General features: G+C 40.7%; 1 protein-coding gene across 3 annotated transcripts in view; it reads left to right on the top strand.

The window, feature by feature from the left end:
• The window catches only part of ksr2 (kinase suppressor of ras 2), a 190,487-nt gene that overhangs the window by 96,778 nt on the left and 67,772 nt on the right, over positions 1–25,937 (top strand). The window lies entirely within an intron of this gene.

Here is a 25,937-nt window from a genome sequence, read left to right as displayed (position 1 = left end):
TGATAATTAGACATATATCTGATCTCTAGTTTCCACATATTTAGTGTGTAAATAACTTTGTGAAACTGCCTCAAAGAATGTGTAAAAAAAATATTACACAGACTTTTTTATATATACTCACCGTACCTTAATGCTCCTACTAATAATAATCTACTATATAGGTATTAAGTACAACATACTATCAGTCATAAAATGCTAACTGTTCTCATCAAAAAGAAACCCCATATGAGATTATAAACACAAGGCGGTAATAAGTACTAAAAGAAAGAAAATACTTCATTAATAATTTTACAAGAGTGAAAATAAAGGGGCCAAGACATCAGACCCCTTATAAAGTGACAGTGATTTTCATCCCCTGAGCTCCAACTACAGCTGGCCAAACAAAATGTCTTACTGCTACAATGGTTTCTCTATTAAAAGAAGAATCTGGCAATTGACAGGATTTTGTTGAAGCCTTTTATTTCAACTGTTAGGGAAAGAACCCATAAAAAATACAGGAGCTCTGTGCCCACTATGGGGTTCTCTAAATCAGCGGCCCTCAAACTGGGGTTCCCGGACCCCCGGGGGTCGGGTCTGAGAAGGCACTGCTAAGGATGCGTGCGGTTGAGTTGGGTAATACAATGGACAAACATTTAACTCCGTCCACTTCATCAAGTAAGGTAAAAGCCAAATCAGCTAAAAGTAGGGTTCAAGTTTGGCCTCATCAAGAGTGAGAATCTAATCTCCACCAAATCTTTTTTTTTTCCTCCACCAAATCTCTAATATTAGGTGTATTTATATATATATTTTTAAAAAAACATACATCATTTCTAATGTATTTAATGGCAAAAAAGGCTGTTTAAAAAGTACTCTCAGCGTGAGGAATCTAAAGGAGTCCTTGGAAAGACTTTACCGCTGCTCAGGGGTCCTTGGTCACGAAAAGTTTGAAAACCCCTGCTCTAAATAATTTATTCGAAATACATGTGAGTGAAACATAATTTGAAACTTAAATTTCACCATGTTGGAAATGATCCAGTTCATTAGCACAGGTAGGAGCTAGAAAGCTGAGCTCCCCCCCCCCATTCCCTGCACTGCACACATTAGTGAATTTGGCAAAATTATTCTTTAGTTTAGAATCCCTTCTTCCGCCCTAAATTTTGTTTCAGTTTTGAAAACTGGGGTTGTCTGAGTGGGTCATCCGATTTGGTCAAAGTTAATAGAGGGTGTCCTACAATGCGGCTTCTAACACAAAAATAGAATCCGGACACATCTGACCATTCGGTACACGTTTTGGCTAGACGCAAACAGTGCAGCCTTGAAAAAATAGAAACGTCTACGGTACTTATTTTAGGAGTGCCGCATGTGTGTTTGTGTTCAAACGCTTGGGTGAGCATAAGGACGGTTTGTGTGCAGCCTGGTCAGCCGGGATAAACATCCGTCCAGGGTCTAGTTTGGGATTATGGTGTCACTGCCGTCTCATACGTCAGGGCTCTGCAGCCAACAACATTATCCCTCATCTCTCGAGTCATGTGAATCAAACAGACAGAGGACCCACAAGATTGGCTGGCGTGACCGAGACCTCACGCTGTCCGCTCAAGATGAGTCAATGCCCAGACTAAACTGAGCACTATCGTGAGAGTACAATTATTTTCCCACCAGGATACGCCGCTGCATTGATAAAATATGATGGTAGGATTTATGACACAAGTTATAAAGTTGTAAGTCTGTGCTTGGGTCCTCTATCCGAGGACAGACTTACAATCACTAGACAGATGATTTACTGACGACGACAATGACTTATCTTGGTGTAAACAGCGGTATTCAGTTTTATTGGCACATCTAGTGAAAAAGCAATATCCTTAGAGGATATTAGCTTTATTGTAGTAACATAATTTAACATTAAAAGAAAGAAAAATGATTCAGTTATAGTCATATAGCGCCAATTCACAACATATGTCACCTATAATAATATAATAGAACTTTTATTGATCTCACAATGGAGAAATTCACTTCTGCATCTTAATCCATCCCCTTGGGGAGCAGTGGGCTGCCACTGTGTGGCGCCTGGGGAGCAAGCGGGGGTTAAGGGTCTTGCTCAGGGACCCAGAATGGCAGCTTGTGGGAGTTGAACTCAGAACCTCTGGGACTTAAGCTCAATCAATTCTATAAAGACAGACTAGTTCAAAGTTTTCTGAGGAAATCCAGCAGCTTGCATCAACTCCTTGACTTGCAGCATTCACTCCTCCTGGATGAGATTGTAGCCACAGTGATCAGCCGCTTACAATGTGTCGTTGACTTTGCCGCAATCTCTCAAACCAAGCATGCATGTGGCGACGGTGGAGAGGAAAATTCTCCTTTAAAAGGAAGAAACCACCAGCAGAACCATGCTCAGTGTGAACGGCCGTCTGCCACGACCCACTGGGGGCTGAAGAAGACAGAGCAGAGATGTAAAACGAGCCCAGAAGCACTGATCTGTGTTAGAGAAAAGCAAAAGGGTAATGGCAGATTAGCTCTGCGGGTGGCTTTATCTAGGAAAGATAAAAATTTGAACTTTATTGGGAGTGAAGTTAGTAGTGGATAAAATAAATGTTATGTTGATGTGTACCTTGATGTTAAAGCATAACCCTGGCCCCAGACAAATGTTGAAAAAAAAGAGGCCCTGATGGGCAAGGCTGAGTGGGGGGGTTGGGGGGGGGGGAGCGGTTGAGGTTGGTCAGGACGAGGGAATGTGACGTGTTGAAACATGGAAAGTGATCAGGGCAACACTGGTGGTTTTTCCACGGATTGGTCTTTTGAAGGGGAAGATTTTTCCACTCCCCTCGTAGTTCTACACATTATTTTCACTATTTTTTAGTTCTTTCTATCTAAAATAATGACATTTCTTTAATTGCTCCTTTTAGTCCCAGTAGTGTTAAGCAAGCTCCACAATGGATTTTAAGACACATATCTTTTTTTGGGTTTGTTTTTTTACTTCCTCATCATGTTTGGTAGCAAAATTAACTGGGGTCCGTGTCCAGCCTCCCCCCCAACAGTTCGAGTTGTTATTACTATCGCTTTGTCTATATGATGGCAAAACAAGTATTAAATAACCGAAGTCAGATAAGATCTTTAAGCCCTTTTTTAGCCTGTATACAACAAGAGGACATAAACAGAGCAGAATGCATGTGAGCTCTGAGCCCCTGTAAGCTTTATAAACATATTCAGTATATGCTTACAGAGTCATTAAAACAGTAAAATATATTAGTTTCTGGTTCATGGTTTCCTCCTTATCAGGTTGGAGTCATCTTCCTGACCTAAATTACAAACCCCTCTTTGTAACCTTGGGGTCAACACGCACATTCTTCCTGGTAAAAGCTCTGAGCAGAGCTCCATTAAATCACCACACAGTAAAAGATGCACACATACATAGTTATATCATCTCTTTCAACCCTTTGTTGGGGGAAACACTTACAAATAATAGCTGTGTGTTAAATTGACCATTACTTCTGTCAATATAAGGACATTCAGATGAGGAACAATAGAGCAATTCCATTTACCCACTGTTGTAAGCCACTACGAAGCTCAAATCCATATTTTTTTAACTTAAAATAGTGCTTGACAAGATCGTGTGTCTTGTCTTTCCGTTTTTAAAGAATGTGTAAGAGGAATGCTCAGCGGTGTCATGTCGTATTCATACCCCAGGGCAATCAGCAGGCCGTAGATGACTAAATAAATAATCAACTTAAAAAAAACATAAAAGTAAAAAATCTACGTTTACATTGCAGTGAAAAAGTATTTGCTCTGCAGATTTCTGCTGCTTTGCTTTTTTTTTCACTAAAACTGTGGAGCTCATCAAATTATTATTTTAATACCAGACATAAAATGAATAAATACAGAAAGCTTTTTTTTTAAATGCTGATTTTATTTATTAATGGGGAAAAATTATCCAAGTTAGTTTGGTCCTATGTGTAAAAGTTATGGCCCCCCCCAATCCTATTAACCGGTTGGGGATATCCTTTGTGGCAATAGCTGCCATCAAGTCAGGCGTGCCGATAATTGTGGAAGGCGCGGTTGCTTGCGCTTTCTTTTGGTCACAAAGAACGAGACACACACGCCCCATTTGGAATCGAGACCCACATCTTGAAAGACCCCGTACATGGTTGATTAGACTCGTCTTTCTGTCTGGGTGCAGCGACAGAGCTTTTCTGACAGCTCCACGGTTGTGTTTAAAGTCACTCATCCACATCTCTCCATATGATAAAACGTAGTTTTACAGTAGAGTGAACAGCGGATCAAGGTTTTCAGTAGATATGCTTGGATCATCATGTTTTTGGGTCATTTTTGGCAGATTTGGCCGATGGTCAATGAATACTGCTTTTCTATTTCATTGTGGTTAAAAGTTTAAGGCATATGCATTGTTTTTCCACATATTTCAATGCCAAAATAGGTTAAATACATTCATGCTAAGTGTATTGTTACAAAATGTGTATTTGCTCTTGAATTTGTAGTTTTCAAATTTTTAAACAGAAGATTTCCTTGGTTTCAGAGAGAATATTTTTTTATAAATGGCTCGTCTGCCTTGAGCATTCATTGTTTGGTAGCAGCAGAGGCCACGTTACACTGTAAAATAAGGATAAGCTGTTGTAAAATAAAGACAACAGGGGTCACGTTTTAAATTGTTGAACATCTTATATTCGCTTTTCACATTCAAACATCAGTCTCTCTGCATATTTCCTGGAAAATTATACTTAAGTTGACTCTGAGATTTCCAAAAAAAAAAAAAGGCTGCCAACATTTTCACATCCAACATGATCCATGACAGATACAAGATGAAAGCTTAAAAGGGTAAAAGAGAGCAGCTCCACTCTACAGTCATCATGTTATCTGTAAAAGTCTTCCTGTGTTGAGAAGTAGCAGCCTAAATGAACAGCCGAGACAACCTAATATGTTGTAGAAACCCCGGTTTCCTTTTAAGCAACACTTTTGATATGTGCCTCTCCTCTGAGTTCACTTGAAACACCTCGCTGATACCAGAAGATGGTTAACTCTGAGTCTTCTCCGTGCGCCATCAGCTTCCAAGTCAAAAAGTAATTTTTATTTGCAGGACCTGGTTGCTCCTGGTCTGGAGTGTTCACTGATTGGAAAAAAAATATCAGATCCTTGAGATTCCAGCTGATCAGCCACTGGTCAAGGTTGACCAAGCTGAAAATTGCCTGAATCTGGCCCCCAGTCAACATCTCAGTGCATCTTTAATAAAATCAGGTCCTAAGACCCTAACAGTATGCCTCAAGACGACCGAAACGCTAAGGAGAAAAGATAAAAGTGAAAAATAGTTTTTCCACATTTGATTATTATAAGCTTAGAGCTGAGCTCCTTTATTACATCCCGCAAATTTAAACGATGCCACCGTGATTGACAGTAATAAAGGCAATGGAATCTAAAAAAAACCTAAAATAAATTTGAGCAATCTTCCCTATATGCATTCAGTCGCAGGTCATTAATCACAGTGACAAACACTGTTTCTAAGTGCTCTAAAAGCAGACTAATTTGTTCAAAATTCACAAACCTTATCAGCTGTGCAGAGATGACTGTCTACAAGAACCCTCGGATAAAGGACAGTTGCATGCAGTCAGGAAAGGAAGACCAAATTTGGTTTAATTTGGACCGGAAGAAAAACTGTTTGTGGAAAGCATGTAGAAAGCAGGAAGATGAGTCGCCTCATTCATGCACATATTAGTATTGATCCCTTTATCAAAGGAATTGTATCTTAGTGGTATTCTACGTCTTTCTTTAGTATTTGATATTCATATCGAGGGCATTGAGAGAACCTTGGAGAAAATTTCATCTTGTTCTCACTGAGATTGTCTTTTGAAGATTTTGAGGTGACTTGGCGAGCCTTTCTTTAAAGGTATACTATGCAACCGGGGTTGATTTTCTAGTGAGGCTCCCCCCAGAGGGCGAAAGTAAAAGTGCACTGTCATAAAGATGCTCAGCTGTTCTGGTTTCTCCGTCAAGCCAGGCGCGGTTGTTTTGAGCTTAGCAGACAGGCGAACACAACGAAAAGTTGAAAAAACGGCAGTACAAACAATGACTAACACAGTGAAAGTATAAACATCAGGGTTTCCGGCAGCGCTATCTTGGCCGCGGTGGCCACCTCGCCAAACTCACGCTACCGCCTCGCCAACATAAAAAAATAATAAAAAAAAATAATAATAATAATAATAAAAAAACATGCGGTTCTTTGTTGTTGCTTTCGCTCGTGCATATAGTGAATAGCAGGGCAAAACCACATGGAGTTCTCGCCGTAAAGCAAGACCGACTCTCGCGGTCTTGCATGAGACTTCTAAGCCTGTGGGTGCGGGCCGAGGACTCAAGTACAGTTTTCCCCCCACAGACCACAAGGGCGGCCGAGAAAACCTTTGTTTGACCTGAAATGACTCATTTAATCATCCAAAACGGTATGGAACACATTAATTAACTGAAAAATGTTGCATAGTATGCCTTTAAAATTTCAGCTTTGTCCAATGTTAGTATTTTTTATCAATTGTGCCATGAGATGCAGATACATGTTTGCTTCTAAGAAGAAGTCTTATGTCAAAGGTAGTTTTATTAACCGTTTTGAACTTTATACACTTTTAAGGTCACAGCCAATTATGAAAAATGCATTAAAGTTCAAGAAATAGTTATCCAAAAGTCAAATTGGTGTCTTTTACTCTTTGGGCATCATTTCAGACCACACTTTAGATCATTCATGTTAAAAGTTTGACATATGTTTGACCAGGTCTTCCAAACGACTGCTGCCAGACCTTTACCCCAAAACTATGATCTCTAATCTTTAGTTGTGCCCAAAGCTCGTAAGACACCATGTTTTTTATGTCCCATTGCTGAACTGTATGTGGAAATCTTGAAAACATTTTTTAACTTTATGTCTCCTCACAGGAGCAGAAAACGTTGAGCCCAGCTGTCTAATCCTGATAGTTTAGACACCTGAGAAAAAGTTTGCTGGCTAATTCTCCTGTTTGTCGGTGTTGCTCGTCCCCCACGGTACACTCAAAGTTTAGTCAGTTTTTGTGGGTTGCTTCAGGTGATGAAATACATCATCGTTATTCGGTTGTGAAATGTTATGGTGACCACAGAGGCACATTTATTTGTGTGCTGCTCACCTCTTTTGCCCGAGGCTGTTTGAGCCCACACAACTGGATTAGACAGACATCCTGGGCTGTGTTGACGCCTTGTGTCCACTTGGACATCTAGTTCTGGCATTTTACCAGCACACCTGCTCCCAAGCTAATGTGGACAAGCATAAGATGGAAACAGAGAGGCAGGGAAAGAGAGTGTGGGAGTCTGCAAGTGTGTGCTTGTGGATATAAATGGCTTTGAATGTTCTTCAAGCGCTTTTTGCACAGCTCGCTCTTTTATATTTCTACATGTGTTCCAGTGACGTCACGCGCTCTCTTTAACCTTGCAAACTGATTTGCAGTTGCATCACGGGTCTCCTAGCAACCCAATCTGGTGCCACATTGGAGGCCCCTTCTTGCATTGGCAGATAAATGGTCGCTTTAAATAACTCATAAAACACGGCAAAGGGGGGAAAAAAAATATAACAGACTTGGAAGATCTGTTAACTCTGGTATCAATCTAGCCATGCAGGAAAGACGTGTTGCTGTTTACTAAAATGTTTCCTAGAAAAGGGAAGGCTGACACGTTGACTCATGCTTGGAGTGCAATATGTCTGCGTATATATTCTAAGTCCCCCCAGCTCATGGTCTATCAAGTGATCATAAGTGCTTAATAGCAGGAAACGGGGCTTCCATTCTGTGTTCCACATGATATTTCAGCAGTCGTCTGAAAGGTGCTACAGTTTAAATAGTCCACTGTAATGTTTTATTGGGCTGAAATTCCACTTCACACAAGTGCGTGGCATTGAACAGAGGAACACGACACTCTGTTCAAGACTCAGCTGTTCACTGACTTTTAGAGGATAAATGGCAACCTTTTGGGGACAGTGATGATTCTCAGTCATCAAGGACACGATAATCTCAAATTCTTAAGTGGAGGGAGCTGCACTTCCTCTCTTGTTTTCTGAGGACAATCCGCCTCTCACCCGAAAGGCTTCCTCTGTCATCTTAATGGTTGGAAGCGGCAGGCTTATATATTGCGGTCAGAACTTAACACTAAAAGGGCCATCAAAGTCACTAATGGGCCAATTAGGACATGTCAGTCTGTAGCCCGACCCTTAATTCAGCTCAGTGTTTGGGTTGTTGCTGCCGGATGATTCAAGCATGTCCTTAATAATTCACTGTGAGTTGTTTTGGTCACATGTCCTAAGGTGTGAATTGCTAAAAAATGGCCAGGGGAGCCAAGAGCCCCTTTGCCACCGGCCCTGTGAAATTGTTTTTGATGTCACCTGCGCTACTTGGCCCCGTCCTGCTCTGCTTTGATCGGCACGGGTTGCTCTTCAGTCGCTACGCTAACTGGATGAAGACTAGAAGTGGGCATGCGCAGCCAGCAGGCAGAAACTAACAAGGCAAGGAAAATTTATTTGTATAGCACATTTCAGTACAAAGACAATGCAAAGTGCTTTACATGATTAAAATATAGGAAAATAAAACAGAATAAAAAGCAAGTTGGAATAAAATGTAGAAACAAAATAAGACATGGGAGAAAGCAAATATTAAAAACAGTTGGACTACAAAGTTGAACTAATGATGTTTCATTGAAACAGTTTAACTAGAACAGTTGAAGGCAATCATAAACAAATGTGTTTTTAATCTTGATTTAAAAGAAATCAGGCTTTCTGCACTTTTACAGTTTTCTTGAAGTTTGTTCCAGATAAGTGGTGCATAGGAACTAAATGCTGCTTCTCCATGTTTGGTTCTGGTTCTGGATCTGCAGAGTAGACTGAAGCCAGAAGACCTTAGTGGTCTGGAGGGTTGATACACTGATAACAAGTCTGTGATGTATTTAGGTGCTAAGCCATTCAGGGATTTATAGACTAACAAGTATTTTAAAGTCTATCCTCTGAGATACAGGGAGCCAGTGGAAGGACTTTAGAACTGATGTGATGCTCTTTACTTTCTTAGTCTTAGTGAGGAACAAGGAACGTACATGCACACTGGCGTTACGTGAACGCCTCAGAATGATTGGCGTGTGGGACAACCAATAGATAAGCTCAAAATCAGGTTCTCCTGGAACTTCAATTCAGTTCAATTAAATTTTATTTAAATTACGCCAATTCATGAAGCATGTCATCTCAAGGGAAATTCAATCAGATTATACAGATTGGTAAAACTTTCACACTCTAATATTTTGTTGTACAAACTTGTATAGCAGGTAGGCATGCATCCCTTCACCTGCCTCTCTTCTTACCCTGAAGTGCCCATAACTTTGGATGAGGGTAAATCTGGACTCATCAGACCAGATGACCTTCTGCCATTGAGTCCAATCTTTATGCTCCCCAGCAAATTGAAGCTTTTTTTCCAGTTAGCCTCACTGATCAGTGGTTTTCTTAAGGCTACACAGCTGTTCAGTCCCAATCCCTTGAGTTCCCTTTGCATTGTGTATGTGGAAATGCTTTTACTTTCACTATTAAACATAGCCCGACGTTCTATTGTTGATTCTCTTCATTTTAATTTCACGAAACGTTTAATTGATCGCTGATCCCGACGACCATTGGGATTTTTTTCCGGACACATTTTTTCCTCAAAGACGATGGGTCCCCATTATTCTTTCAGTTTTAAATAAAGTGTTGGACGGTTCTTAACCCAATCTTGGTAGTTTTTGCAACCTCCTTAGATGTTTTCTCTGCTTGATGCACGCCAATTATTTGACCCTTCTGAAACAGACTGACGTCTTTTCCACGACCACGGGATGTGTCGTTCCACATGGTTATTTAAGAAATGAGAAGCAATTCATTGCACCAGATGGGGTTAAATAACATGTTGCCCGCTGAAACATAATCGCTCATGCAGTAATTATCCAATGGGAGGCTTGTGCATATTTGCTCAGTTAAATCCAGGTGTTTTTTGGCAGTGTATTTCGGTTTGACACACTCCGTTTGTTGTACTCCTTAAATGTAAAGTCGTCACTCTTCAGTTTTTCTAGACTTCCTCAGAAAAAAAAAGGAAAAACTCCCTGTTTCTCTTCTCCTCTTGGCCAATCCCTGAAAAGCAGTGTGTTCACTACAAAACTCAGGCCAATTCCACTCGGTTTGACCCTGCTCCTGAGCAAGGGCCAGAGAAACCCAGGCTTTTTTTTTTTTTTGCTGTATTGCTTGCAAGCATGCAAAGCAGATCAGACCCCGGCCAAACCGAGCTGGTGGAAAAGGGGCTAAGAGTCTTAAAAATATGAAATCTGAGCCCACCTCCATGGTTTAGTGTTGGTTTTTAATGTTTAACATAGATCGCTTCTTTTCCTCCTGTTCTTTCATATGGGTGATTAAGAGACAGATAACAGTGTTCTGGTGTCCATTATTATGATGCGTTACTTTGCATTGTAAATATTAATTGTCAAACATGTGTAGTCAGGTTTTGCAAGCATTCACATAACCCTAACCCCTTCTGAAGCTATCAGGTCTTAAAAATATCTATATATTATTTGCAAACTTTTGGAATAACAATTTTGATTCTTTTAACTTGGAATAGCAATATTTTTTCAATTTATCTGACTTACTATTGGGCATCATCTACTATAAAGTCTAACAATATAATAACAATTATAACAATTATAATCAATATTGCCTCTTATTAGAATTATTTGAGCTTCAAAAAATGTCATGATTCTCCAAGAAAAGCTGCACATCCATTGTGTCACATAACAACCCTCCGCTCTGTCGTCGCCAAAAGTTGCTTTATTTGTTGCTCAGTTCACTCCTGCGGAGGCTCCGAGCTCAATTTCCCCCTCACTCAGGAAGTCCCTACCTCCATTTCATTGGCACGCATCCAGCCCCGGAGCCAGAGGACTCCCGCTATATATAAGACACTTGTTTCATCAAATACAATTGCTCCGTTTTTTTTTTTTTCAGCCATTTGCATGTTATTGTCTCTATTCAAAGATCTGCGTGTCATCTGCGAACTCGTGTGCCCATGTTCTTGTTTGTCAAAGATGATAGCACAACATTCTGTAAAAGGGCTGATCGGCGTGGAGCTGTTGCTATAGCAACTGAGCAACCTGGCTTTGTCTCTTGTTCATCGGAGTATTTTTTTTTTTGTCTTCACCCTACACAGGGAGAGAGGGGGGGAGAAAGTCTATTTTCAACCCCATTCTTAGTTTTTGTTTTCCTGCTACTCGGAATGTGTTTTATGCCGCTCTGCGGACAGACTCATTAAAATACATAGATAGAAACGATTGTGAATATGGCGTGCGATAGCCTGTAAAATATCCCCGATATATGACGCCCGTGTAAAATAATACAGCGCATTGTGCTGCAAACGCCCCCACATAATTCTACAGTCCTGCTGAGTTTTTCTTGTGCTCTGCATAGCCCGCTGTATGGATATGGATATCTTTTGTCTAAAACTTAGATTGATATATTTATGTAAGCTTCTTTTTGAAACTGTAGATTTCAGTTTTCCATTCTGCTCACCTTATGTTTAGCAAAGTTGAGCTGTTGACTGTCACTTCATCATTGTGATCATTATCTTTAAAAAGTACACACTAGGTTTTATTCCACCTGCTAGATAATTTAGTCTTCCCCGTGAGATTTATAAACTTGATTCTCGTATTTATGAATAGCTGAGTAATATTACCTGGTGGTAGTTCAGACACTGAGATTTACTAAAAGTACAGTTTTTTTTTTTGTTGTTGTTGCTATTTCATTAAAATGACGTCTTTTTACTTTCACGTACTTCTCTTTCACCTGCAGCAACTTTCTCCCGTGTCAGTCAGTCAGCAGGAGAACCGAGTCACTTAAACATCAAATAAACTATGTTTGGCTCCAAATAGGCTCCTAGACTTTTGTGGCATCTTCACATCTCACATACACAGACCTGCTGCACTCGTTTTAACCCACACACACACACACACACAGAGGAAAATGGGTTATGCCGTTAGTTTGTGTTTCCGTTTTAAACATGATCAGAAATTAGCACGACAAAACACACACGCGCGCGCTCATTCTCAACGCCGTGGCTTGGTGTGTGTGTGTGTCTTTTGACGAGTCGGTGGAGGAGGGAGGGCCACGGGAGCCTCGGCTTAATTAGGCTGAGGACAAATGGGAGAAGATGGAGGAGGCCACCGTTGTCTGGCGCCTTAGGGTTTTTAGACTCCTACAGGCTCATCTGTCACACAAACAGTAGCTCACATGCATAAACTCAGCGCAGACCATATATTCATTTTATATCTGGTTCCATTGTGTTTCTCCTTACAATACAGCAGCTCTTTGGGAACACATGAAACATTTGCATGACTTTTTTTTTTTTTAAACTGTTTCAGAGATTTACTTGTCCATTAAATGCAAGTTTACACTGAGCTTTATGATGCCTGTTATTAAGGGAGACTAAGCATGAACATGAACACTGAAAGGGAGTTCCTGTATAAATACGTCCTCAATATGCTATTAGGTTGAAAAAAAGATTAGACCAAAACTACATATAGCAACATTTTTTAGGAGCATTATGAAACCGTCCCTTCAACTTTTTCACTTTTTTGTTTTGTTACCACTACATACTTGCATCCTTGAGTGGTGGAAATTTGGTGAAAAAAAAAGATCTAAATGTAGATCTAGTGTACAATGCATTTATACTCAGACCTCTGGGACTTTGCATAAAAATCTTTCAGTTACGACTGCAAGTATTTTGGAGTATATCTCCACCAGCTTTGCACTTGTTTTTTTAATTTTAATTATCAACAATATGTTTGTACATATTAACACATACAAACCTAAATACATATAAACCTAAAGAAAACAAAGCAACTAAAGCACAACGAACACAACATTGGAGCTCTTCTTTGCTGCTGTTGTTGTAAATTGGTGAGAAATAAAAAAAAAAACTGAACTAAAATTGAATTTTTGTTGATTTTGTTTATATATCCAAAAAGCAGTGAGAGGAAGTGTACCTTTATTCATCCCTCTCCTTGCGTACTAGTCAACACTTGTATTACTCTTCTTGATTAATTACTCTAATTAATCAAGAAGTGGCAACTTAGTGACAGAAAAGTTTACTATATTTGTTATCTTCCCTATTTTGTATTTCATGAGCCTGATTATATCTCTTTTTATACTGCTCCATTTCCTTCAACGCCATACTGAAATCTATTCCAGTTTAACGCCACATGGGTTAAGACAATAATAAATCTTTATTGCTGTAAACATGAACAGTTTTAAAGTTGCCCATGCACTTGCAGTTTTAATTTCTTGTCTTTGCAGAGCACATTCCAAGGTTACAGATCTTTTTTATTATTATTTTCGCCCTAAACACCGTTTGAGAGGTTTGGAATTTCATTAAAGAAATAAATTGAGTTAATCATTCTCTAACAAACCTTTGAGGCCTTTACAGAATGCTTATACTTTTACTTTGAACAGTATAAAGTACATGCTTGTCGTTGTAACACTTGTAAAATACATTTTTATTTCAAAGGTGTACACAATATTCTGGAGGAGACAAGGAAAAAAGGGGAAAAGAAACATGATAGAAAAATAAGCTAAATAAGTTGAATATGCAACAGTATAGCTTGTTCTTGATAGGTTTAATTTTCACATCCAAAACAGAGTGGGACAAAGTTTAAAACTTATGTTTTCTATAAGTCAATACTTTTGACCAACATTGGCATTGCACATGCTGATTTATTTATCAAAGAAAATGATTTAGTATTTTACCTCAGTGAAATAGTATTCTTGCTTACTTTAAACCTCTATATCATTTAACCTGTCATTCCTAGAGCATGTTGTTTGGTATTTTAACTTTTATTAGGAATTATTTCACTGAAATGTGCCCAAAACTGGCTGCTATGATTCAGAATTTTTTTTCTTCTACCAATGATGTCAATCTGCTGAAGCCTAGATTCAGCAAAACAAGAACAAGCCATTACACAATGACCAGCAGATTTCACATATTGTTCTTGTGCATGAACAAACCACTTTTAAAGAGCTAAGCAAGTGCATGACAATGTTGTTTTCTTTTTGTTGGCATCGTTGCCAGGGTTTTTGTTTGGTTTTTAGTTGCTAATAAAGTATGGTTTTATTATTGTGATTATTAATAAACCTTTCTTCATACAGGTAGTCGCACCAAGGCATGAATTCTCATTTACAAGAGAGACCTGTTAGCACATATTTAAAAACTAGTTACTTAGCAACCACATTTGAATACGTATAAAATGGAAGAGCAAAAGTGACAACTTTGTTTGTCTTCACTCCAATATTAGGGAAACTGTTACAATAAGATATTTAAATCCTGAAATGGAACCAAAGAACATTGGCTGTGGCTTCTTTTCTGAAAAAAAAAAGTTTTTGTTCTTACATTTGCAGTCTTGCACAAATCATTTCTAGATGATGGACATTAGATTTCTTTAAATGTGTTATAACTTGAAGAGACTTCAGATTTAGTCACATGGTAATATGTTGGTTTTGTGAAACATAAAACTTTTTTCTAAAAGTTAAGTCTCAGCCGTACCCTGAAGACCCTGCCACTCCTGCAGGAGTAGCAGTACTCTCAAAGACTCTTGTTGAAGGTAATGTCAACAGCACACTCATACACATATAGAGTGATAAATAACTCCAGCCCTGCTGCTGACAGGTCGAGTCATCTGCCAGTTGCTAGCCAGGCTGACAAGAGCCAGATAATGTCAGTTCCTCACTCTATTAGGTTATATGGATGATTGAGTGTAATTGAGCAATGCATCGGAGTGCAAAGAGAAGACATCAAGCCTCTAGAGAGACTGGAGGTGGAGCAGAGGAAGGGTGTTTCAGGAATCAGGAAATGCTTTATGGCACCAGAGCCATGCCATTATCATTGTCTACAGCTGGAGATTATAAGCAACCCAGTAATCAATTAATCAAATTGATTAAACGTCTTACAAGATTAAATATAAGCAACGCATTTTTCACGGGGGATCATGGAGTTGTTTTGGTAACCAAAAGAGTACCTTCTCAATATCGGGAGGGTCGTGGGACTTTTGAGCAGATGGCAGTTCAGTTTGAAGTACAAATTAATATGCTTGAGAACTACAGTGGTTTGAGAAGGCAATTGAGTTGATTCATACACTATTTAATAAGATTGTCTAGATATCGTGTGGTGTTTCCTTTTAGTAGTATATGAAGTGCATTAGCTTCACGCAACCACCAGTGCCAAACAAGGTCCTACTGGGGTAATCATACATTGCAGCAGGGAGGCTGTGAAACAAAAATGTGTCACCAGGTGATGTTGGCAAACACATTTTGGTCTGATGGCCACTGTCAGATGACGGTGCACAACATAAAACACAATAAAGTGTTTTATTATTGCTTTTATGTCATGCAATCATAAAAAAGAACCTCAAAGATGTAAGCTTCTAGAAAGAGACCTAGTGACCCCTAGCCCTTTGTATATTTGTTTGGAAAAAATAACTGCTAACCCTAATTATTCCTTTCATTTTTTTCATTTACAATGGCTAACCAGACAGCCAATGTGCTTTACAATTTAATCATAAAAAACAATTCGTCCGTCCGTCCGTCCGTCCGTCTTCTTCCGCTTATCCGGGGTCGGGTCGCGGGGGTAGCAGCTTCAGTAGGGAGGCCCAGACGTCCCTCTCCCCGGCCACTTGGGCCAGCTCCTCAGGAGGAATCCCAAGGCGTTCCCAGGCCAGCCGGGAGACATAGTCCCTCCAGCGTGTCCTGGGTCTTCCTCTGGGCCTCCTCCCGGTGGGACGTGCCCGGAACACCTCACCAGGGAGGCGTCCAGGAGGCATCCTGACCAGATGCCCGAGCCACCTCAACTGGCTCCTCTCGACGTGGAGGAGCAGTGGCTCTACTCTGAGTCCTCCCCGGATGACTGAGCTCCTCACCCTATCTCTAAGGGAGAGCCCAGACACACTACGGAGAAAACTCATTTCAGCCGCTTGTATCCGGGATCTCGTTCTTTCGGTCACGACCCAAAGTGACCATCGTGACCATAGATGAGGGTAGGAACGTAGATCGACCGGTAAATCGAGAGCTTCGCCTTTTGGCTCAGCTCTCTCTTCACCACAACGGATCGGTACAGCGCCCGCTTCACAGCAGACGCTGCACCAATCCGCCTGTCCATCCTCCCCTCATTCGTGAACAAGACCCCAAGATACTTGAACTCCTCCACTAGGGGCAGCACATCCTCCCCAACCCGGAGAAGGCACTCTACCCTTTTCCGGTTCAAGACCATGGTCTCGGATTTGGAGGCACTGATTTTCATCCCGGCCGCTTCGCACTCGGCTGCGAACCGCTCCAGTGAGAGCTGTAGATCACGCCCTGATGAAGCCAATAGGACCACGTCATCCGCGAATAGCAGAGACGCAATCCTAAGGCCACCAAAACGGATCCCCTCAACACCTTGGCTGCGCCTAGAAATTCTGTCAATAAAAGTTATGAACAGAATCGGTGACAAAGGGCAGCCTTGGCGGAGTCCAACTCTCACCGGAAACGAGTCCGACTTACTGCCGGCAATGTGGACCAGACTCTGACACCGGTCGTGCAGAGACCTGACAGCCCTTATTAAAGGGTCCGGTACTGCATAGTCCCGGAGTACCCCCCATAGGATCCCTCGGGGGACACGGTCGAATGCCTTCTCCAGATCCACAAAGCACATGTAGACTGGTTGGGCAAACTCCCATGCCCCCTCCAGAATCCTGCTGAGGGTATAGAGCTGGTCCAGTGTTCCACGGCCAGGACGAAAACCACACTGCTCTTCCTGAATCCGAGATTCGACTATCCGACGGACCCTCCTTTCCAGAACCCCCGAATAGACCTTACCAGGGAGGCTTAAGAGTGTGATTCCCCTGTAGTTGGAACACACTCTCCGGTCCCCCTTTTTAAATAGTGGGACCACCACCCCAGTCTGCCAATCCAGGGGAACTGCCCCCGATGTCCACGCAATGTTGCAGAGCCGCGTTAACCAACACAGCCCCACAACATCCAGAGCCTTACGGTACTCCGGGCGAATCTCATCCACCCCCGGGGCCTTGCCACCGAGGAGCTTTTTAACAACCTCGGCAACCTCAGCACCAGAGATGGTAGAACCCGACCCAGAGTCCTCAGGCTCTGCTTCCTCAATGGAAGACGTGTTGGTGGGATTAAGGAGGTCTTCGAAGTATTCCGCCCACCGAAACACAACGTCCCGAGTCGAGGTCAGCAGCACACCACCCCCACTGTAAACAGTGTTGGTACTGCACTGCTTCCCCCTCCTGAGACGCCGTATAGTGGACCAGAATCGCTCCGAAGCAGTACGGAAGTCTTTCTCCATGGCCTCTCCGAACTCTTCCCACGCCCGAGTTTTTGCCTCGGCGGCCAGCCGAGCCGCCTGCCGCTTCGACTGCCAGTACACATCAGCTGCTTCCGGAGTCCCACAGGCCAAAAAAGCCCGATAGGACTCCTTCTTCAGCTTGACGGCTTCCCTCACCGCTGGTGTCCACCAGCGGGTTCGAGGGTTGCCGCCGCGACATGCACCGACAACCTTGCGGCCACAGCTCCGACTAGCTGCCTCAGCAATAGAGGCGTGGAACATGGTCCATTCAGACTCAATGTCCCCTGCCTCCCTCGGGACGTGTTTGAAGTTCTCCCGGAGGTGGGAGTTAAAGCTCCGCCTCACAGGGGACTCCGCCAGACGTTCCCAGCAAACCCTCACAGTACGTTTGGGCCTGCCCGGTCGGACCGGCTTCCTCCCCCGCCATCGGAGCCAACTCACCACCAGGTAGTGGTCGGTGGAGAGCTCTGCCCCTCTCTTCACCCGAGTGTCCAAGACATGCGGCCGCAGGTCAGATGAAACGACAACAAAGTCGATCATTGAACTGCGACCTAGGGTGTCCTGGTGCCAAGAGCACATATGGACACCCTTATGCTTGAACATGGTGTTTGTGATGGACAATCCATGACGAGCACAGAAGTCCAACAACAAAACACCACTCGAGTTCAGATCAGGTGGGCCATTCCTCCCAACCACGCCCCTCCAGGTCCCACTGTCATTGCCCACGTGAGCGTTGAAGTCCCCCAGCAAAACGAGGGAGTCCCCAGGAGGGGCACTCTCCAGTACCCCTTCCAAGGACTCCAAAAAGGGAACAAAGAAAATAAATAAAACAGATACAAGATAAAAGCAAAATAAAAGTTACAAATCTGGAAAACGTGCTGTTGAGTATCAAAAGCCTTCCTAAATAAAAACACTGTTTTTTGGGTTTACAAAGGCCCAGATCAGTGATTAAGTGGAGATTCAGAGGAAGCTGTAAGCAGTAAGTTCAGCATTCACATGTTCAGCCTTTCACCCACGGTGGATTTTGCAATAAAGGTACAAAATCATAATGACCATAGCAATTCTAATTATGTTAAATTGTATTTAATTTCGGTTTTAACATATTTTAGGGCTGGAAAACCTTAACTCTATCTGGCAACAGTGATGATAGAATGAGCAATAATATCAACACCAAAACAACAGAGCACCTAACATCATTATGGACTTTCAGCAGGTCAGACTCTGGGCTATGCTGCAGTCTAAAGCCACGATAAAATTTTTCAAAAATATATCTATCTTATAAAAATGGCAGTAGCAGGTTAAAATTGTTTTCTATAAAATATTGGAAAGGGTGGGCAGATGAGAAATAGATAAAATTAGCTAAACCCAAGGAATCCAAGTGAGTTTTTTTTTTTAAATAGGTTTCACAATTTCATGTTTGAAAGCAGTTGCCACATTTCTTGAGTTCATAAAAGGTCAGGAGGCTGGGACTAATGGTAATTAAAAGCCTTTTTCAACAACTTGGTCGAAAGAAAGTTAAGGGGACCATAAGTAGTTCTTGTGTGTTTTTGATTAAACAAGAAAAATACAAGAAAGTTCCAATTGCTCAAAAATAGCAGAACCAGCAGGGACAAAAATAACAGGTGTACCAATAGCGTGTCCAACAGATGCCACTTTTTCAATGAAAAAGTAGAGACATTTCTTATAGGTAGTGACTGAGCCATCAAGCCCAACAGATGTGGGTGGATTAAAAACAGAGCTGATTGTGTTAAGTAACACCCTAGGGCAATGGCTGCTGTTCAATATCATGTTAGACAAAAAATGGGTTTCTGCTTCATCAACAAACCTCTGGTACTAGAGATACCAGAGATACATGCAATCTGTCTATTTCACTGTTGTTCAGCCTTTTGGGATATTCACCTGAGTTCATGTGTGGTATCACTGTGCAACCAACTTTGGGTTTGGACTTTTTCAAATGAATGTTAGGACATAATGGGGTATCCGGACCGTTGCCGTATAAAGCTGCAAATCTATAAAAACAGCAGTAAACTTTTTTTTTCTTTTGCGGCTTCTAGTGGCTCGCTTTTTTATTGACAGTAGACTGACAGGAAAGGGGCAGAAGAAGGGGATTTCTTGTGGAGTTGAGCATTTTGTCTTTAAAATGGAAAAGTTTATGTTGAAAGATTAGACCTTTAGATGCATAATATTATTCCTGGAGCTTCTTCCTCGGCAAAAGCAACATGCCATTTTGGGAAATTAGCTCACATCTGTTCCAAAGTAGTTTTAAAAAGTTATCATACCTAAATTCCACTTGATGATTGATTTTACTACTTCTTCAATCAGCGCTGTTAGATCTGAGCGCTGGTTTTGCCAACCCCCACTTCAAACCCGCATACCAACTCGGCTCTGTCACTACATGCTTTGGCGAATGTGTCAGGTTGAATTCAAACTATCATCTAGTCTCAATGATTAAACGGGTCACATCGAGGCCCAGAGAAGGCATATCAGCTTTAAACTGTTATGTGTAAAGAACTTATGAGCATTTTTAAATTCAAGTGCTCTGTTTCTGCCCACTGAGATATAAGGCAGTTAATAAATACTTTGGCCTGTATTGAAGATTCTTTGTTAAACGACTGCAGTCTGTATTGAATTTTGAACATGAGGTATTTCAAAGAACCCTCCCCCCCAAAAAAAACCAAAAAAAAAACAAACAAAAACAAACAACTAAAGGAAATAAAAGCCTTTCAAATTCACAAAATAAATAGCCGGCACATAATACATTTTCATGTTTAAATGCATCTCATTTCACACAGTCCCATTTACTGGACTTTAGGAATTTTATGCACTGAGAAAAGAAGGTCAGGGTCTTTACATTTCCCTGATTAGTTGCTAGTTTCTGTATCCACACAGAAACACCACAATCTAAAGTTTCCCCGAATGATGTGCTCCAGGCATCCATTTCAAGCTAAAAGTACCAAAATACTCATGAATAAATTTACATAACAATTCACATTGAAATTATTTATATCTGAGTTGTAGAATATTGTTTTCTGGTGATCTCCTCTCTTCTCCTTATGGTTCATAGTTACAGTTAATCAACTTAGCTGGTATTTTGAAGATGAATACTAAAAGTAAAAAAAAAATAACCATGTTAATATGTTCATTTTGGTTATTTTACATAAAGGATGGAACAACCTTTCGGTACTATTAATAAAGACTTCTACCATGTAATGTGACTAAGCCTGAAAAAGCTGTTGGCTAGCTTTGATGTTGGGTTGTCTAATTAGAGGTTTTACATGTCCCTCATACCAATATGATTAATTTCAAATTAAATATTTTCCATTTATCTGAATCCAATACCTGTTTTTTTACAGCACCTTCTTGCACACATTCTAAAAATCGGATACAGTTCTTTATAAAAATGGCATTTATACAACTGACATCTCAGCAGCTCTACAGAAGTCTGAATTGCTTGAAATGACCAACCACAACCCATTTATTTTTTGTAATTCTTGCTATATTAATTACATTGGCATCTAAAAGGTTCTGCATTGATTTCCCATCTGTTTAGCAACTCCTTGATAGCTTACTTTTATGCCCTGCCATATGAGATCCATATGGATTAATGAGAAAACTATCCAGTATGCCATGAGGTAAAGGGTTGGCCATTCTGGGAGTGGTGGCATAGTTATTAGGGAGCTGGGTGTTGGAGAGGCCTCAAAGGTTGGTGGCTCAAAACTCACTTTGGGTCCCTGAAGAAGACCCTTGACCACATTTTGCTCCCTGTGTGGTAGAACACTGCTCCCTAAAAGATGGGTTAAATGCAGAAACAAATTTCCCCTCTGTAGCACTGTAAAAGTAAATATTTATTAATTCTAAGCAACATATTAATTTTCATGTCCTGTACAGAATCTTGCATTATTAATTTCCCCTAGAAAGTTCTTCTCTTAGAGCAATTGTGTCCACCTTCACTCCTTATAAGCTGGTGTGGTGTCCTACCTGTTTTAGATGATTACCTGGTTTAACACCGGAAATGTCAAAAGTCTTCACATTTTGTTACTTAGGTAGAAGTGCAGATACTAGAGTTCAAAAACAGTTCTATAGAAGCTGAAGTATCAACTTGAAGTTTAAACTCAAGTAAAAGTATACAGTATAAAAGTAAAAGTAATGTAAGAGTTTTTACCTTGCAATAATATCATCTTATCCTTTCAATCAGCTTTTAGAAAGAGGCACAGTAGCATAACAGCTGTGTTGAAGGAGATTAACGACATTGTTGTTGTCCTGATAAATCTTAATAATCCAGGTAATAAAATACACAAAAAAGAAATCGAGATGTGTTCTTCTTTGTTGAAACATTTTGCCTCTTTGTGAGACTTCAGTCTCTACTTCAGTCTGTAGATTGTAAGTAAACTCAGCCTTATAAGCAGTTCCTTTGCATTGTGGATCAACAAGTTTAAGTGTGACAATCAAAACTGGTTGCCCACATGCAAAAGAGGACCATCAGGCTACCAGCTGATCCTAAGTGCTCTGACGGCCACCTATTGCTCCCAGGGGGTTGCGTCAGGCTCACAAAGACAGTATTGTAAGATGGGGACAATTGGATCATGGAGGTCACCACCCCTGTTTAACGAGGGGTGATTTCCCTTTAGAAAAATGACTTCCTTTACACCCCTTTCAAACCAATATTCCTTTCTTTCAAACATGAGAATGTCTTCATCCCAAAAGAGTGACCACTGACCTGCGGATGAGTGTAAACCTCAGAATTCTGGCCTGATGATGCTACTTTTCTGTGCTTGGCCATCCTTTTAGCCAGTGTCTGCTGACATTATTGTTGCTCTTGACAAGAAGCAATGCTGTACGGCTCTTTTCAAAGACTTCTCAAAAGCATTTGATACTGTAAATCATGAAACTTTGATAGTCAGACTACAGCAATCAGGTTTTTCAGAGTAATTTGTTGCTTGGTTCAAGAATGATCTCAGAAATAGGACACAATGTGCTAAATCCGATGCCATTTGTTCTGAAGCTGTAGCTGTCCACAAAGGGGTCCCACAGGGATCTAGATTAGGTTATTCTATATTCATAATTTATATAAATAAATTATGACAGAATGTATCTGATGCTGTCGTGATTTCTCTTGATGAACCCAGACAGCACACATGGAGCTTGTTTCAGAGAATTTATTAGTAGAGTAGTGTACAGTAGTGGATGAGCAAACCAGAGAGGCTGTACAGGACTGGAACTAGAGTGTAAATGGGAGCAGGAGCTGGAGGACCAGAGAGAGTTCTTGAGATGTAGGGCTGCTGGAGCACAGGATAGCAGGCAATCCGGCGACAGAGCAGAGAGCAAACCTAAAGCACAGCAGTAGCAGTAAACCAGCAGCTAGCAGAGGCCTTACTTGAAGCACAGAGTGGGAAGAGATCCAGCAGCTAACTGAGGCTTTACTTGAGGCACTGAGGTGGCAGGAAGTCCAGCAACTAGCAGAGGCTTTACTTAAGGCACAGAAGTAGCAGTAAATCCATAATAAATCAATTGGGACAGAATGCTTGTGTCTCAGAATGTCTGATGCAAATTTGCATTTTTATGCAGTCACCATTATTTATTAGAGTGGATTCACTCCTACTCAGGCCATTGAACCTTTGCAGAAAGCCTTTACTATCCAGTGCTCTTTATTAAAATTGAACCTATTTTTAATGCAGATAAAACTAATTTGCTGTATTTTTCCAGACCCAGGGGGTCTCAAAAGATCCCCTTGCTGTTCTCTTCTGGAGCAAATGAAATAGAGCTGGTTCACACATATAAATATCTGAGCATTTTGATCACCTCTTGGCCAAGACTCCCTTGGAAAACAGTTTTTTTTTTATCTCAATGGGACTATATCCTGGTTAAATGAAGGTTAAATAACAAAAAATACATTTACTTTAGCTTACTTAAAGGTTAGCTGATTGGCAAAGCTTGCAATTGACCATCTAATTGTTTTAATCTTTAGTTTTAAAATGGCTTCAAACTGCAAACATGTTAGCAACACGTAGTTGTCAAGAGTTAACACACAGCTTCACTCACAACAGCCAGAAACCACACATCAGAGCCGAAATCTCAGTGCCGTGATGGACTCAGACCTGAACCTTCAGAGGCACATACAGTAAAGAGAGTTACTAAGGTGGCCTTCTATCACCTCAAGAATATTTCCATATTTTTAAAAGACTAATGTCCCAGCAAGATCTTGGAAAACCCATCCATGCATTTATTTTTAGTTGAATTGATTACTGCAACAGTGTCCTTACAGGTATGCCTAAAAATTCAATTAGACAGCTGCAGGTTGGAATGTCCCTTTAAGAAATGTGCAGTGCAATAGTGTCTCTTGAGTTTTTTTTCCCATTGCTTTATTGTTTGCTTCCAAGGAATCAGACCTCTTTTTAAACTTAAAAAGTGGCCATCATCTAACAGATTTTCACACTTTCTGAATGCCTTTCTATGGTTTTCTCTTCAAAATGTGCATCGGTGGACTATACATTGTGTGCAGCTGTCAAAAATGAAAAAGGATATATATCTAAATTGGGCTGTAACATCTGTGGGCTTTTGATGTAATTGCAGTGAGCCACATCAAGGTAAATTTGGATGAGGCACTTTGCACTATGGCCTATCGCAGTTTTCAACATAGTTATTTTGTTATTGAATCACTGGTATTCTAATCTCAGTGCTCAGACCCACATCCAACAAACTTACCCGGCACTGCTGTGTAGGCTGCCATGCTCACCAGTCATTAGGAGGTTACATATAAATGGACCGTGCTTCTCGATCTTTGCCTGCACTAATGGACCATGCAAAATAAATGTTTTTTTCCTGTGAACTTCTATTAAAGCTAGAGCCGCTCACAATGGGAGAGCAGATAGCATAAATGCGGTCCAATCATCAAATGATACCTGTTGGTAAACTCACAGAGAGATCGGCTTGTATTACAGAAAGGATTTGATTTTGTTTTCGGCCCTAATGCTTAAAAGAGTGCACCATGCAGAGAGCTTGAACTATTGTTTGTTTCTTTCATACAGTCTTGTTTGCTAATGCACATTTAATTGAAACTTGGTTGCTATTTTTTTTCCCCCTTTTAGTTTTACTTTCAAGTTCTCACATAACAACCCTCTAAATGTCAAGCACGGTGAAGTGAATTGGTTTTGCCACTGTAAGATCAGTAGACTTGTTGACATAGATTAAAAACACTAAATTCCATAAATAGTTGCTTTATGCCACACAATTATGGTGCAGCTGTAATGAGTTTGAGGATTTTAAGTATAGTTTGTCACGTTGGTGGGCAGTTTTCTTTTTTCTTATGTTACTTTGTATTTACTTGAATAATTGTGCCTTGAGTTAATGTAATCTTTAGTCATCCTCTGTTAGTTATTATTGTAGTTATCACTGTTTCCTTTTGCATTCATTTAATGTAATTTCCTAGCCAGTCCTGCCAGTTATTTCTGGGTCCCTGCTTTCTCCACAGCTGCAGCCAGTTAATCAGACTCACCTATATATTATATACAGTAAAACACCTTACTAGCATTTAGCTTGTGTCTTCCTTTGTCTGTGACAGATTCTTTGTGTGAAACACCGTGCTGAATTTGGGTCCTGCACTGCAAAAGCAATTTATGATAAACAGTTTATCACAGAGAAACTGATTGTAAAAAAATATCATAGTAGTTGACTAATTGATGTTAACTTTTTGGGTTTATCAGTAAACTGCCTAGCCAGAAATGTTCAAATATACAACGTTCCTCATATTGGAAGCTAACAGATCAGTTTACTGCATCTCGTAGTTGTCTATTTGTTTAGTCACTATAATGTTTGTAACTTAATTAGTTCTGCAGGGTGAAACGGTATTAGATTTTTGTTGGAATTTCTTGCCAGTCTTCACACAACTTTAGTTTATTTAACTGCGAGACAGATTGCATTGCTCTAGTGCAGAGGTAGCAAAATGCCCACCTATTTTTAATAATTGAAATGACTTATAACATAAACCCAAGCAGTGTTTGACATTTTCAGATCAGATCTTCTTGTTCATTTACTAATTGCTTGAAAATAAAATGAGCTGAAGCCACAAAATGTTCTCAGAATCCCAAAGGGAAGTGCGCCCTTTCCAAGCTGCCCCCAACACCCCCAACACCCCACCTGCTCCTGGCTGTCAGTCTAAATACTTGGTCCCACACAGCTATTAAAAGATTCATTACAAACCTCACGTTCATGTTTATCCTGGCTCTCGTCAACAGGCAAGAAGGTTAAGTTGCTCTCCAACCCAACCGTGACCCTAATTGTGACTCAATCTATTGAAATTAGCTTTAAAACGGATGGGTAGATCTTAGTAGATGAGAATCTGGGGCTGGGAGTGTCTTTTTCTTCATTTTTCCCTCCCGGTGAGGCGGGGGGGGGGTGTTTAGGATAAAATAAGATAAGATAGGCTTTATTGATCTCACAATGGAGAAATTCACTCGTCACATAGGCTCAGTAATCAATAATCAAAAGAAGGTGCCAAAAGGAGGAAAAGGTGCATCAGGTATCATGTATCAGGTTTGCATGATATGTGTGTGCTGTGACAACAAATTCCAATGAATT

This window comes from Fundulus heteroclitus, chromosome 12 (assembly GCF_011125445.2).
Source record: "Fundulus heteroclitus isolate FHET01 chromosome 12, MU-UCD_Fhet_4.1, whole genome shotgun sequence".
NCBI lineage: Eukaryota > Metazoa > Chordata > Actinopteri > Cyprinodontiformes > Fundulidae > Fundulus > Fundulus heteroclitus.
The sequence above is the reverse complement of the archived record's forward strand: the minus strand, read 5'-3'. Positions and strand labels throughout refer to the sequence as shown.